General features: G+C 36.1%; 1 pseudogene; it reads left to right on the top strand.

Annotated features, from left to right (window-relative positions):
- Positions 1–14,651, top strand: part of LOC131407285 (cytochrome P450 2C9-like) — a 42,651-nt pseudogene that overhangs the window by 14,478 nt on the left and 13,522 nt on the right.

Raw genomic sequence — 14,651 nt, 5'->3', positions numbered from 1 at the left:
TGAAAATGACCATACTACCCAATGCAATATACAGATTCAAGGCAATGCCTATCAAAATACCAGTGGTATTTTTTCACAGAACTAGAACAAACAATCCAAAAATTTACATGGAACTACAAGAGACCTCAAATAGCAAAAACAATCTTGAGAAAGAATAACAAAGCTGGAGATATCACACTCCCTGATTTCAAACTATACTACAAAGCTATAGTAATCAAAACAGTGTGATACTGGCAAAAAACCAGACACATAGATCAATGGAACAGAGTAGACAGCCCAGATGTAAACCCATGCATGTGTGATCACTTAATCTTCAATAAAGTATGCAAGAATATACAACGGGGAAAAGACAGCTTTCTTCAATAAATGGTGTTCGCAAAACTGGATAGCTAAATGCAAAAGAATGAAACTGGGCCATTATCTCACAACATATACAAAAATAAACTCAAAATTGGTTAAAGACTTAACAGTAAGACATGAAACCATAAAACTTCTAGAAGAAAACACAGGCAGTCAGCTCTTTGACATTTGTCTTAGCAATATTTTTTCAGATATGTCTCTTCAGGCAAGGACGGCAAATGCGAAAATAAACCAATGGGACTACATCAAACTCAAAAGCTTTTGCACACCATACATCTGATAAGGGCTTAATCTCCAAAATATACAAAGAACTGATGCATATCAACAACAAAAAACTGATAACCCAATTAAAAAATGGGCAAAAGACCTGAACAGACATTTCTCCAAAGAAGATATACAGATGGCCAACAGGCACATGAAAAGATGTTCAAAATCATTAACTATCAGGGAAATGCAAATCAAAACTACAATGAGATATCACCTCACGCCCATCAGAATGGCTGTAATTAACAAGACAGGAAACAACATGTGTTGGAGAGGATGTGGAGAGAAGGGAACTCTCATACACTGCTGGTGGGAGTGCAAACTGGTGCAGCCGCTATGGAAAACAGTATGGAGATTCCTCAAAAAATCAAGGATAGAACTACCATATGATCCAGCTATTCCACTGCTGGGCATTTATCCAAAGAACTTGAAAACACCAATGCATAAAGATATATGCACCCCTGTGTTCATTGCAGCGTTATTCACAATAGCCAAGACTTGGAAGCAACCTAAGTGCCCATCAAGGGACAAATGGATAAAGAAGCTGTGGTATATATACACAATGGAATACTACTCAGCCATAAGAAACGATGAAATCCAGCCATTTGTGACAACATGGATGGACATTGAGGGTATTATGCAAAGCGAAATAAGTCAGAGGGAGAAGGTCAAATACCGTATGATTTCCCTCATTAAGAAGTAGATAATAACAATAATAAACCAACACATAGAGAAGGAGATTGGATTGGTGGTTACCAGAGGGGAAGGGGGGAGGGAGGAGGGCGAAAGGGATAATTCAGCACATGTGTGTGGTGATGGGTTGTAGTTAGTATTTGGGTGGTAAACATGATGTAATCTATGCAGAAATAGAAGTATAATGTTGTACACCTGAAATTTATACAATTTTATAAACAAATGTTACTGCAATAAATAAAAAATTAAAAAAAAGAATTAAGATAATGCTATTAATAAGAAATTGCTCACAAACACATAAGATACATAGAATAGACTGGTGGTTACCAGAGGGGTAGGGGGTTGGGGGGAGGGCAAAAGCGGAAAAGGGGCACATTTGTATGGTGACGGATGGAAACTAAATTTAAAGAACAAAAAGAAAGAAAGAGAAAATGCTGTTTCACTCTCTGGAAGATTTCATGTACCAGGCAAGCTGCTTCTTTAACTGACCCACAATACCTGTCAGTTCACTTCCCTGAGAGCTTTTACAATCAATTAGGGATGTACAATGTGTACAGGTAATTTACGTCCTATTCTTCAGTGTGCCCTCCTTCACACTTGCTTATGTTGAATTTCACCTGCTGTTATTTTGCTCAATTAACTATGTTCTACAATTATCTAATCTATTTAGTATGTTCTGGGAGTCTTTAAAGCTCCTTTCTCATCTTTGCCCTGACTAAATAATTTATCATCTAGTACGTTAACTGTCTTGCCATTCAGCCTGATTGTCAGAGAGTTCTTTGAAAATATGAACATTTCAAGTCCCAGCGCAGAAGGCGTGGATGTTGTACAATTAATTTCTTTTCATGCTGTGACTTTCTTTTTTCTCTTTATTGTTTTACTAGTCTCTCAACTTGTTTTTAAATCCATAATAAAATTTTTTGTCTTACCACAAAAAAAAAAAAAAAGCTTTTGCACAGTGAGGGAAACCATCAACAAAATGAAAAGGCAACCTACTGAATGAGAGAAAATATTTGTAAGTTATATATCTGAGTTGGGGTTAATATCCAAAATATGTAAAGAACTTATACAACTTAATATCAAAAAACAAACAACCGAATTAAAAAATGAGAAGAAGACCTCAATAGACATTTCTCAAAAGAAAACATACAGATGGACAATAGGCAAATGAAAAGATGTTCAACATCACCAATCATCAGGGAAATGCAAATCAAAGCCCCAATGAGATATCACCTCAAGCCTGTCAGAGTGGCTATTATTAAAAAGACAAAAAAACAACAAGTTTTGATGAGGATATGGAGAAAAAGGAACTCTCATGCACTGTTGGTGGGAATGTAAATTGATGCAGCCACTATGGAACACAGTATGGAGGTTACTTTAAAAATTGAAAATAGAACTACTATACAATCCAGTAGTTCCACTTCTGGGTATTTACTCAAAGAAAATGAAAAGACTAATTTGAAAAGATGAATGCATCCCTATTGCTCATTGCAGCATTATTTATAATAGCCAAGAAATGGAAGAAGGCTAGGTGCCCATCAATGGATGAATGGATAAAGAAGGTGTGGTATACATATGCAATGGAATATTACTCAGCCATAAAAAAGAATGAAATCTTGCCATTTGAGACAACATGAATGGACCTAGGGGGTATAATGCTAAGCGAAATAAGTCACACAGAGAAAGACAAATATTGTACGATTTTACTTATGTATGGAATCTAAAAAACGATACAAATGAACAAAGAAAACAAAACAGAAACATATTCATAGACACAGAGAACAAACTGGTGGTTGTCAAAGAGGAGTGGGTTGGGGGGTTGGGCATGAAGGGGAGTAATAGGTACAAACTTCCAGTTATAAAACAAATAAGCCATGGGGATATAATATACAGCATAGGGAATATAGTCAATAATATTGTAACAACTTTAGAAGGGGACAGATGGAAACTAGACTTATCTGGATGGTCATTTCACAGTGTTTGCAAGTATTGAATCACTATGTTGTACACTCAAAACTAACATAATGTTGTATGTCAATAATACTTCAATAAAATAATTGATTATATATATGGTGTGAGGTATAGATCCAACTTCCTTCTATTGCAAAGGGAAATCCAGTTTTCAAAGCACCATTTATCGAAAAGACTATTCTTTCCCTCACTGAGTAGTTTTGACATCCTTGTTGAAAACCAATTCACTGTAAATGAGAGAGTTTATTTGTGGACTTTCAATTCTGTTCTGTTAATCTATATGTGTTGAAGTCTCCAATTGTGATAGTAGATTTATGTATTACTCCTTGCAGTTCTATCAGTTTTTGCCCCGTTTATTTTTTTATTTTATTTTATTTTTTGTGAGGAAGATTAGCCCTGAGCCAACATCTGTGCCCATCTTCCTCTATTTTACATGTGAGACACCTGCCACAGCATGGGCTGATAAGTGGTGTGTAGGTCCGTGCCTGGGATCCGAAACCACGAACTCTGGGTCACCAAAGCGCAGCATGCGAACTTAACCACTTTGCCACCAGGCCAGCCCCTACTTCTTTTATTTTGATGCTCTGTTGTTAGGTGCATACACATTAAGGATTGTTATGTTGTTGGATATTGATCCCTTTATCATCATGTAATGCCCCTTTTTATTAACCATCTTTGTTCTGAAGTCTCCTCTGAAGTTAATATGGTTATTTCTGCTCTATTTTGATTGGTGTTAGATAGTACAGCTTTCTCCATCCATTTACTTTTAATCTACATGTGTCTTTATATTTAAAGTAGATTTCTTGTAGACCGTATGTAGTTGGGGTTTGTTTTTTGATCCATTCAGACAATCTTTGTCTTTTAGTTGGTGTATTTAGACTATTGACACTTAGATGGTTATTGATATAGTTGGAATAATCTCTGCCATATTTGCCATTGTTTTCTATTTGATGCCCTTGTTTTTATCCCCATTTTTATCTTCCATACTTTTTCTGCCGTTTCTGGTTTTAATTGAGCATTTTATATAATTCTGTATTCTCTTTTATTAGCATTTCAGTTATACTTCTTTTTTTTCCTACTTTTTAAAGTGGTTGCCCTTGATTATTCCCTACACATTTACAATGAATCCAAGTGCACTTTCAAATAACACTATACCGCTTCATGGGTAGTGCAAGTACCTTATAATAACAAAATATTCCTAATTCCTCCTTCCCACTTCTTGTGTCATTGCTGTCATATATTTCACTTAAACATAAACATATGTATACACAAGCATACATAATCAAATATATTGTTGCTATTATTTTCAACAAACTGTTTTCTGTTAGATCAATTAAGAATTAAAAAATAAATATTTTTATTTTACCTTCACTTCCTTCTTTGAGGCTCTTCATTACTTTATGTAGATCCAAGTTTCTGATCTATAACATTTTCCTTCTCTCTGAAGAATTTCTTTTAACATTTCTTGCAAGGCAGTTCTACTGGCAACAAATTCCCTCAATTTTTGTTTGTCTGAGAAAGTCTTTATTTCTCCTTCATCTTTGAAGGAAAATTTCACAGGATTCAGAATTCTTGGTGGCATTTTTCCCCTTAACATGTTAAACATTTTGCTCTACTTTCTTCTTGCTTATATGGTTTTTGAGGAGAAGTTTCATATAATTCTTATCTTTCCTCCTCTATAGGAAAGCTGTTTTTATCTCTGAATTCTTTCAAGTTTTTTTCTTAATCTTTGTTTTCCTAAAGTTTAAATATGATATTCCTACGTGTAGAGTTATTATTGTTATTTTTTTTGGCATTTATTCTGCTTGGTGTTCTGTGGGCTTCCTGGATCTTTGGTTTGGTGACTGACATTAATTTTGGGGAAAGTCTCACTCATTATTGCTTCAAATATTGCTTATATTCCTGTCTCTTTTTATTCTCCTTCTAGTATTCCCACTATGTGTAAGTTACATTTTTTATTGTCCCACAATTCTTGGATACTTTTTTATGTTTTTTTTTTTTTGAGCCTGCTTTTTCTTTGCTTTTCAGGTTTAGAAATTTCTACTGCCATACCCTAAAGTCAGAGATTCTTTCCTCAGACGTGTCCAGTCTACTAATGAACCCATCAAATGCATTGCTCATTTCTGTTATAGTGTTTTTAATTCTAGCATTTCTTTCTTAGAATTCCATCTCTCTGCTTACATTATTCATCTGTTCTCGCATGTTGTCTACTTATCTGTTAGAGCTCTTACTATATTTATCATAGTTGTTTCAAAATCCTGGTCTGATAATTCCAACATTCCTGTCATATCTGAATCTGGTTGTGATGTTCTCTTCAAACTGCATTCTTTGCCTTTTCACATGTCTTGGAATTTTTGTTGAAAGGCACACATGATGTATTGGGTAAAAAAATCTGTGATAAATAGACCATCAGTAATGTAGTGGCAAAGTGTGTGCGTGTGGGGAAGTGTTCTATAGTTATAATTAGGTCTCATTGCTTTTTTTGAGCCTGTGTCCCTGGACTATGAACTTCACCACAATTCTCACTTTTTACCCTCTCTCCTTAGGTGGAACAAAGTGGCTGGAGAGGACCGGAGTTTTGTATTTCTCTTCTCTCTTGTGGAAGCCTAGAGCCAGCTGGAGTAGGGTATTCTCCTTCCCAAGTATAGAAGGTTCTGATAAGACCCAAGCAGATTAGGCTCTGGTGAAACAGTTTCTTCTGAGGGCGGACCTTGTGAAGAACAACTGAATGCTCTTGCATATTTCAAAATAGTTCCTTTTCTCTGTGCCAGAAGCAAGATGATACTTTTCTCTGATATTAACCGTGAGGACCTGTTAGAGTTCCTGAAAGTAAAACACACAAGAGTGGGGGTCCCCATATGATTGAGTCCCCCTGGAGTTTTTAATTCTCAGACTTGTCCACACTAAGCCTTCAGCAATTGGTTATTGCAGTTTAGGTTTTCCTACCCTGGTACTGGTTCCCACAGAGGTTTTGCTCACGGGTTTCTGCTCTGCTAAGTCATGATTCTCTGTATCTACTTTTCTGTCTCTCCAATTTTGGAAGCAGTGGTTTTCTCTGTGACTTCACTTCTTTGATGGATCTAAGAAGAGTTATTGATTTTTCAGTTTGTTGTTAGGATGAAGTGGCAGTTTCTAAGCTCCTTACATGCTGGGACAGAAACTGGAATGTTATTAATTTTTTTGGTGATCTTTTCATGTGATAAGTCATTTTTCCATTGCTGCTTTAAATATATTATCCCACTGTCTTCTGCCCTTTATTGTTTCTGATGAGAAATGAGCTCTTTTTTTATGATCTTTTGTACACGACAAGTAAATTTCTCTTCCTGTTTTCAGATACTCTCTTGGTCTTTTCTTTTTAAATGAAAATCTGTCTTGGTGTGGGTCTCTTTGAGTATATTCTGCTTGGATTTCATTGAGCTTCTTGGATATGTCAAATCATTTTCATCATCAAGTTTGGGAAGTTTTCAGCCATTATTTCTTCAAATATTTTTTTCTGCTCCTTTCTTTCTCTTCTTCTTCTGTGACACCCATAATGTGTATATAGGTACATCTCATGGTGTCCCTTAATCTCTGCTCATTTTTCTTCATTCTTTTTTCTTTCTGCTACTCCAACTGGGTAATTCCAGCTTCACTGTCTTTATGTGTGTTGTTTCTTTCTTCTACCTGCTCAAATCTGCTGTTGAACAATTCTAGTGAATTTTTAAAAAATTTTCAGCTATATACTTTTCAGCTCCAGAATTTATATTTGGTTCTTTTTATATTTTCCATCTCTTTATTAACATATTCTGCTTGTTCATTATTGTTCTCCTAGTTTCCTTTAGTTCTTTCTCCGTGGTTTCTTTCAGCTCTTTGAGCATATTTAATACATTTAATTTAAAGTTTTTTTCTAGTAAGTCCAATGTACGTGCTTCCTCAGGGATAGTTTCTGTTAATTTCTTTATTTTTCTGGTTAATAGGCCAGACTTTCCCATTTCTTTGAATGCTTTGTAATTTTTGTAGAGAACTGTGCATTTTGAGTATTGTAATGTGGTAACTTTGGAAATGAGATTCTTTCTGCTCCCAGGGATTGATGTTGTCACTGGATGAAGTCTTCAGTAATACATTTCTTTAGTGATTTTTCCAAACAACTTTTTAATCTTATTTGGTCACTGATCTCCACAGTCAGTCAGTGACCTGACAGAGATTTCCTCAAATGCCTGGATCCAATAAGAATAGAAAAAACATCATTCTGTTCATTTTAATCCCCTTGTGCCATTGGGGATGTTTGTTCAGCCTGTGGGGATTTATACAACGGCCAGCCTCTGTGCTGGCCCCTCAGTGATCAAAAACAAGTGATAAAAACATGCCCTGATTTTTGTAGGGCAAGGTCCCTATTGCCCACTCTAGGGATACCAATCTGCAACAGGTGTGTGGGCCACTGTCCTCAGTGCTTCCTGCAGGGGAGCTGGTGTGTGGGGAAGGGTAGGTGCTATGTCAGACACTGAAATTTGTCAACTTTCTTCTCATCAAGCACTCCCCTGGATGCTATAAGTGTTCAACTAGACTCCAGTTTCCCAAAATAGTTGCTTCAGATAGTTCATATGAGGACAATAGTTGTTTCTGTGGAGGGAGTGATTTCTGGAACTTCCTACTCTGCCATCATTGTGGCGTTACTCTAGTAATGCATTCTTAACAATATTTCTTTCACACTGCTCTTCTTACTGACTTGAAGGTAATTTTGATTTGACAAGCTTAGAAAACTGTGGAAAGCCAATGCTAATAGACTGTGTATGTCTAGGAAGTACACCTGTTCAGAGGATTAAGTCTGCCTTTTTTTGTGTGTGTGTGAGGAAGATTAGCCCTGAGCTAACAACCGATGCCTAGCCTCCTCTTTTTGCTGAGGAAGATTGGCCCTGGGCTAACATCCACACCCGCCTTCCTCTACTTTATATGGGACGCTGCCACAGCATGGCTTGACAAGTGGTGCATTGGTCTGTGCCCAGGATCCAAACCTGTGAACCCCAGGCTGCTGAAGCAGAACATGTGCACTTAATCACTATGCCACTTGGCTGGCCCCAAGTCTGTCTTAATGTTATTGATTACATGATATTAGACATGCCACAGGTCACTTGGAGATTATAAGAGCATCATTAAATTAAGAGCTGGCCTAGGGACTGGTTAGAATATATATATATATATATTTTGACCCTCCAGTCAATATTTAAAATTAACCCTTTGTAAATTCTGTGTCACATAATCCCCTCATTCCTAAATCAAACTTAGTTGTCCTGATCAAGTGCTTTCCCTCTCCCAATCACCAATTTATGAGAGCTCCATTTAGTCAGTCCATTATCCTCAGCGAATGCACTACCCTTACCCTCAACTTCATCTCTTCTGGAAAATTAATGCTCACTCTGTCTTCATGTTTGTGTTGTCCTTTGTATTTTTAGTTCCTATTCATTCCTGCAACTGTTTCCTAGAACAAGTTTGTTATTGCCTCACGTCTGGAATACTATAGTGGCCAGCCCCTTCTTGTATTTTTGAATCCATTCTCTTTCTCTATAATGTGTTCTAAGATGTGCTGCCATATTAGCTTTTGCACAATTTCAACTTCATAATGAGTCTGTAGGTAACACTGAGTCCAACTAAATTTTTTTACAGAAGAATAGACTTGCATACTCTTGATTTAGGCTTTCAACATCTTCCATGATATGGCCCAAATTTACCCATTCTTATCAATTAGGATTGTGTTTGTTCACAAATAAGAGAAAACCCAATTAACAATGTCTTAAACAAATAGCTTGTTTATCTTACATACAAAGGAGTCTTGTGGTGAGTCTGTCTGGGGTTAGTACAGTAGCCCTGAAACATCACAGACATGAGCACCTTCCATTTTCCTTCATCATATTTAGTATTCAGACCTTCACTTTCGTGCTTAAATACTGCTGTGACAAGATGATGTCTGCCTCACCTTCACTTTCACAACTGTGTTTTGAGTAAGAAGAAAGAAATAGAAGTGGCACTAACAGGCTTTTGCTTACAGCTCATTTACAAAAAATTTGTTGCATGGCCTTCTTAACTGCAAAAAGAGTGGCGAACGGAATTTTTAGGCAATCAAGGAGTAAGGGGGTGGGAAATGAAGATTAGGTCAACTAATCTGCAGTCTACCACACCATACAGTAGTTTTTTCTAATACTGTGCTACTCAGTTTCTATGATGGCTTGACTTTAACAATCCAAGTTATTTTGTATTCATTGTAATTAAATATGCTGGAAAACTAATTTGTAAAATAATTGTACTAAATCGTTCCTAGGAAAAGCACAATCAACAGTCTGACTTTACTATTGAAAATTTGATAACCACTGCATCCGATTTATTTGCTGTTGGGATGGAGACAACGAGCACCACCTTGAGATATGGACTCCTGCTTCTGATAAAGCATCCAGAGGTCACAGGTATGACTACACATGGTGAACAGGGTGAATTTCAGAATAGAAATCTGGTAAGACATGGTTAGTGTCCTGCATCTTATTTCCCTTAGAGAAGCTTCATTATTGAAATTTCTGTGCCACTAGCTGTAACTTGTCCAAATTCAATGAAGGGATAAAAATGAGACAACTTTGCACAACAGAGGTTGGTGACTGAGAGACATGATGGACAGTGTGGGTAGTAGGAAAGCAATCAAGTTTTGGTGCAGTGTCTGGATTCCATTGGCAGGTGCTTTGTGTCAGGCAACACCCATCATGAATTGGCCTAAGATTGCATATTTGGTTTTCTTAAGTAAAGGCCACTTTGAATGGTCAGTATGTTCTTGCAGAAATCTTTCCTCATCTGAAAATACAGTGTTCTAATGCTGGGGTAGGGAAGATGGAAACTCTTTTTATAGAAGCATAAGGGGAAATTCTAGAAATTTAGTGGGTAGGCCTGGGAAAATCTGTACAGTCTGAGGATTATTCTAAAAGGTGAGATTCATAAGAAAGGTGTTGTTATTTAAGCAGAGGATATGCCTAAAGGAATTTTATTATTGCAAAAGTCTATTTCTGGGAAACTGGGTTTAGCAAAATAAGAATTTTTCTTTGGGTAAATAATTTTATCTTTCATGAGCAAGTTTATTTTAAAAATCTACGTCAAAAGAGTTCCAGTTGTGCATAGCAGATTAGACACACACATTATCTTTTCTTGTGTCAAGATCTCATTGCAATGATTATAAACTAATTACAGATAAGAATTATTTAGTCCTTTGAAGTTGGAGAAGAGGAGTACAGGAAGTAGCCAAGAAGTCTTCAACAAATTTCCGAAACACAGAGAGCAGAAGGGAGGGTGATAAGTACCTCAGCAGAGAGGATGAAGTTGTAACCTAAATGTCAGAAGAAGATTTATCAACATGGAAAAGCTAATGTGTGTCCCCCAAGTCCCCAAACTCTCACTATTTGGAAGAACCGAGTGTCTAATAAGTTAGGGGAGATGAGGCAGAAGACAAGACGCTCTACACCTCTACAGTGTGTACAGGTTTGTACAGTTGTACAGGTTCTCTCTACAATTTTTTTGAGCAGGTAACTGTTTTCTTCTCACAAGAAAGAGAGACTGTTACTCCAGAGAAACTGAGTCTAAGAGGCCTGCACTCAGGGACACTGTGCAGAGTCAGGGAATGTGAAGCACAGAGTTAAAAAGAGGGGATAAGTCAGAGTCCTCCTCTTGACTTCTGAGACTCTTAGCTCTTTTCTCCAACCTTCATCCTGAAACTAGCAAGCAAATATACACTTCAGAGAAGGCATAGCTGCAAAGGAAAGACCTGCATATTCCACCATCAAGATAGAACGTCCTCTCCAAGTGTTTAGCAAAGTAAATGAAATAAAAACATCCACCCCAAGACATATAGTCATGATATTTCAGAACATCAGGGTAAAGTTAAAATCCTAAAAGCTTTCAGAGATAAATCAAGTTATATATATAATATAAATAATATATATATAAAAGATTAGGAACCAGAAAGATATCAGAATTCTCAAGAGCAACTATCATCTTGTGTATTAATAGAAAAAGGATATTTTCTTATGTGCATGTTTGCCAAAAATTTTACTTCCTTTTTCCACTTTCTCAAAAAGATACTTGGAGGATATACTCCATCCAAATATTTGAAACCAAGTCAGACATGGTCATGGACTGCAGGAATCAGAAGACCTCATGTAGGGGGATGAAAGTTTCACGGGAGGGTACTTGGCACCAGGGCTGGGAAACAACCAGTTCAGATTGTACTTAGTAGATAAGGCAGGTATGAGGGAAGTTAAGTTAATAACAGAGAAGTCATTGATAATCTGAAGTTTGAGCCTTTGGAAAATTATTACCAGGAGTTTAAAACATCTGCCTGAACATTTGGAAATAATTATAAATAGACAGCTAGAAATTTAGGAATTGATAAAAATTGTTCAAAAATGAGTTTTGAAATATACAAAATGAAAATAATCATAGTTATCAATGAACAATATTTATATGGTTATAATAGTGTAAACAATGTGTATTGATATAATCAAAGTATATAGGTGAAAGTGGAGTGAGGGGAAGTCTGTGTGTGTGTTTGTGTGTGTATCTGTTCGTGTGTATTTTGTATGGAGTGGAGATGGAGATGTAAATCCTTATCTCTCATACTAGGACTTCATTAAATATTGCCTAAAGTTGGATTAATGAATAAATAGAAACAGAAATAGAGTCATTATTTAGAAATATGCATATACTTTTCAGAAGAAACTACTAGAATGATTTAGAGGCTGCATCTGGGTAGTAGGAGATTGAAGGGGGGTACCATTGCAAGTTGCACATACACACATGCAAACACACACAAAGACATACATATGTATAGATCCATTAGTAGAATTTAATTTTTAAAACTTGTATATTATTTTGATATAAATTAATATTTATTCCTGTTTTTCTTTCTGCAGTGACAATAATTTCTTGAGTTAATAATGTGATAACTTTCATATTTTGAAAAATTTCATCATTTCTGTTTGTATTAATTATCCTTCATGGTAATGTATAGGTATGTACAGATACATCTAATGCCTAGCTTGTAGGATAGTTATATGTATCTATATTATAGCAATTCTCTAAGTGTAGGGGTCCTTCTGGGCATATAACTTATGTTTATATGTTGGGACAACTTCATAAATGTTAATGTAACCCTGAATTGCTGTGGCAAATGTGCCATTTTACTTCTTTTCCCTCAGTCTTACTTGTATCTTATCAGCTAAAGTCCAGGAGGAGATTGACCGTGTGATTGGCAGACACCGGAGCCCCTGCTTGCAGGACAGGAGCCACATGCCCTAGATGGATGCCGCAATACACGAGATCCAGAGATACATTGGTCTCAGTCCCGTCTCTCTGCCCCATGCAGTGACCTGTGATATTAAATTCAGAAACTACATCAACCCTAAGGTAAGATTTGTTTCTTATATTATATTGACCTCAACACCCTTGAAGTTCCCATATTCACAACATGGTTCCGCTCTTCTAGCAACACAAGATCAGAGAAATGCAAAAATCATATATTTGGCAGCTTGAAGGACTTGGTATTGTACCCAATTTGGGATATAAAGCTTTATAACAGATCTTGATAGCTGACAGTGTAAGTCTTCCAAATTTGTTCTGCTTCTTCAAGATTGTTTTGGCTACTTTTAGCTGTTACATTTCCAAATAAATTTTAGTATCGCTTTGTTAATTTCCCAAAACACTCTCCTGGGAGTTTGTCAGGATGACATTAAATCTAAAGATCAATTAGAAAAGACTTGGCATCTTGGAAAGAATTGACATGTTGAATCTTTGAATTCATGAATATGGCATATGCTTCCAAATTTTTTGAACTTTTTTTTTTCAATAATGTTTTCTTTTCAGTGCAATGGCTTGCACATCTTTTGTTAGTTTCTTCATAGGGAGTAATATTTCTAACACTATCATAAATTGTGTAATTAAAAAAATGTCTTTTCCCTTTATTTGCTATGATATATGGAAATATAATTAATTTTATTATTTTGATGACCTTTTATGTAGACACTTTGCTAAATTTACTAATCATTGCTAATAATTTATGTGTAGATTCATTTGGAATTTCTATGTATTTGTTAATACTTGTTTTATTTGTTTTTTATATTGAGGTATAATTGATACACATTATATTAGTTTCAGGTATACAACAAAATGATTCAGTATTTCTATACATTGCAAAGTGATCACTGCTATAAGTCTAGTTACCGTCTGTCACCATATAAAGTTAACAAAAATCTTTTTCTTGTGATGAGAACTTTTAAGATTTATACCCTTACCAACTTTTAAATTTTCAATACAATATTATTGACTGCAGTCACCATGCTGTACAGTATATCCCCATGACTTATTGTACCTCTTGACCCCCTTCACCTATTTTGTCCACTCCCCCAAACCCCCCTCCCCTCTGGCAACTACCAGTCTGTTCTCTGTATCTATGAGTTTTGTTTGTCAATTTGTTTTGTTTTATGTCTTATTTTCCGGTACTCATGATTTTATTTTCTCTTTATTGCATTATTGCATTGGCTAGGATTTTCAGGATGGTGTTCAAAAAAGTAGTGCTAGTGGACCTCCCTGTTTCATTTTTGATCTCCAGGAGGAGGTGGAGGTTTAACACTGTTCTATTAATAATGATGTTTTATGTATATTTTGGTAGATATTCTTTATAGGTTAGGGAAGTTCAATTTCCCTTATTTTTGTATGATATATACATATATTTTTTAGTGAGGAAGATTAGCCCTGAGCTAACATCTGTTGCTAATCCTCCTCTTTTTGCTCAGGAAGATTGGCCCTGGGCCAACATCCATGCCCATCTTGCTCTACTTTATATGTGGGACGCCTGTCACCACATGGCTTAATAAGTGGTGCATATGTCCGCGCCCGGGATCCAAACCCGCGAACCCTGGGCTGTGGAAGTAGAGCATGCCAACTTAACCACTACACCACTGGGCTGGCCTCTTGTATGATATTTTGACACAAATGTGTGAATAATTCTGTCAGATGGATTCTCTGCATCTATTGATATAGTCGTATATTTTGGCCTCCCTTTTTCCATTAAATATACATATTATAAGCATAAGCACACAGCTGGATTTGATTTGCTATATTTTGTTCTGGACTTTTATATTTATATTCATAAGAGAGATTGGTCTGTGATTTTTCTTTCTCAAAATTTTCTGGTCAGATTTCTGATATCAAGGTAATGCTGGCCTTGTAAAATGAGGTGGGAATTGTTACCTAGTTTGGGTCTTTTTTTATTGTCTTTTCCTCCCACTCTTCTTTTTCTGGCCACTTAATTGTGTCTTTGGAATGCCTAATAAGTTTTGGTTAAATACAAGATGTTATAT

This window comes from Diceros bicornis, chromosome 6, assembly GCF_020826845.1.
Source record: "Diceros bicornis minor isolate mBicDic1 chromosome 6, mDicBic1.mat.cur, whole genome shotgun sequence".
NCBI lineage: Eukaryota > Metazoa > Chordata > Mammalia > Perissodactyla > Rhinocerotidae > Diceros > Diceros bicornis.
Note: the sequence above shows the minus strand (reverse complement) of the source record. Positions and strands in the feature narration are given on the sequence as shown.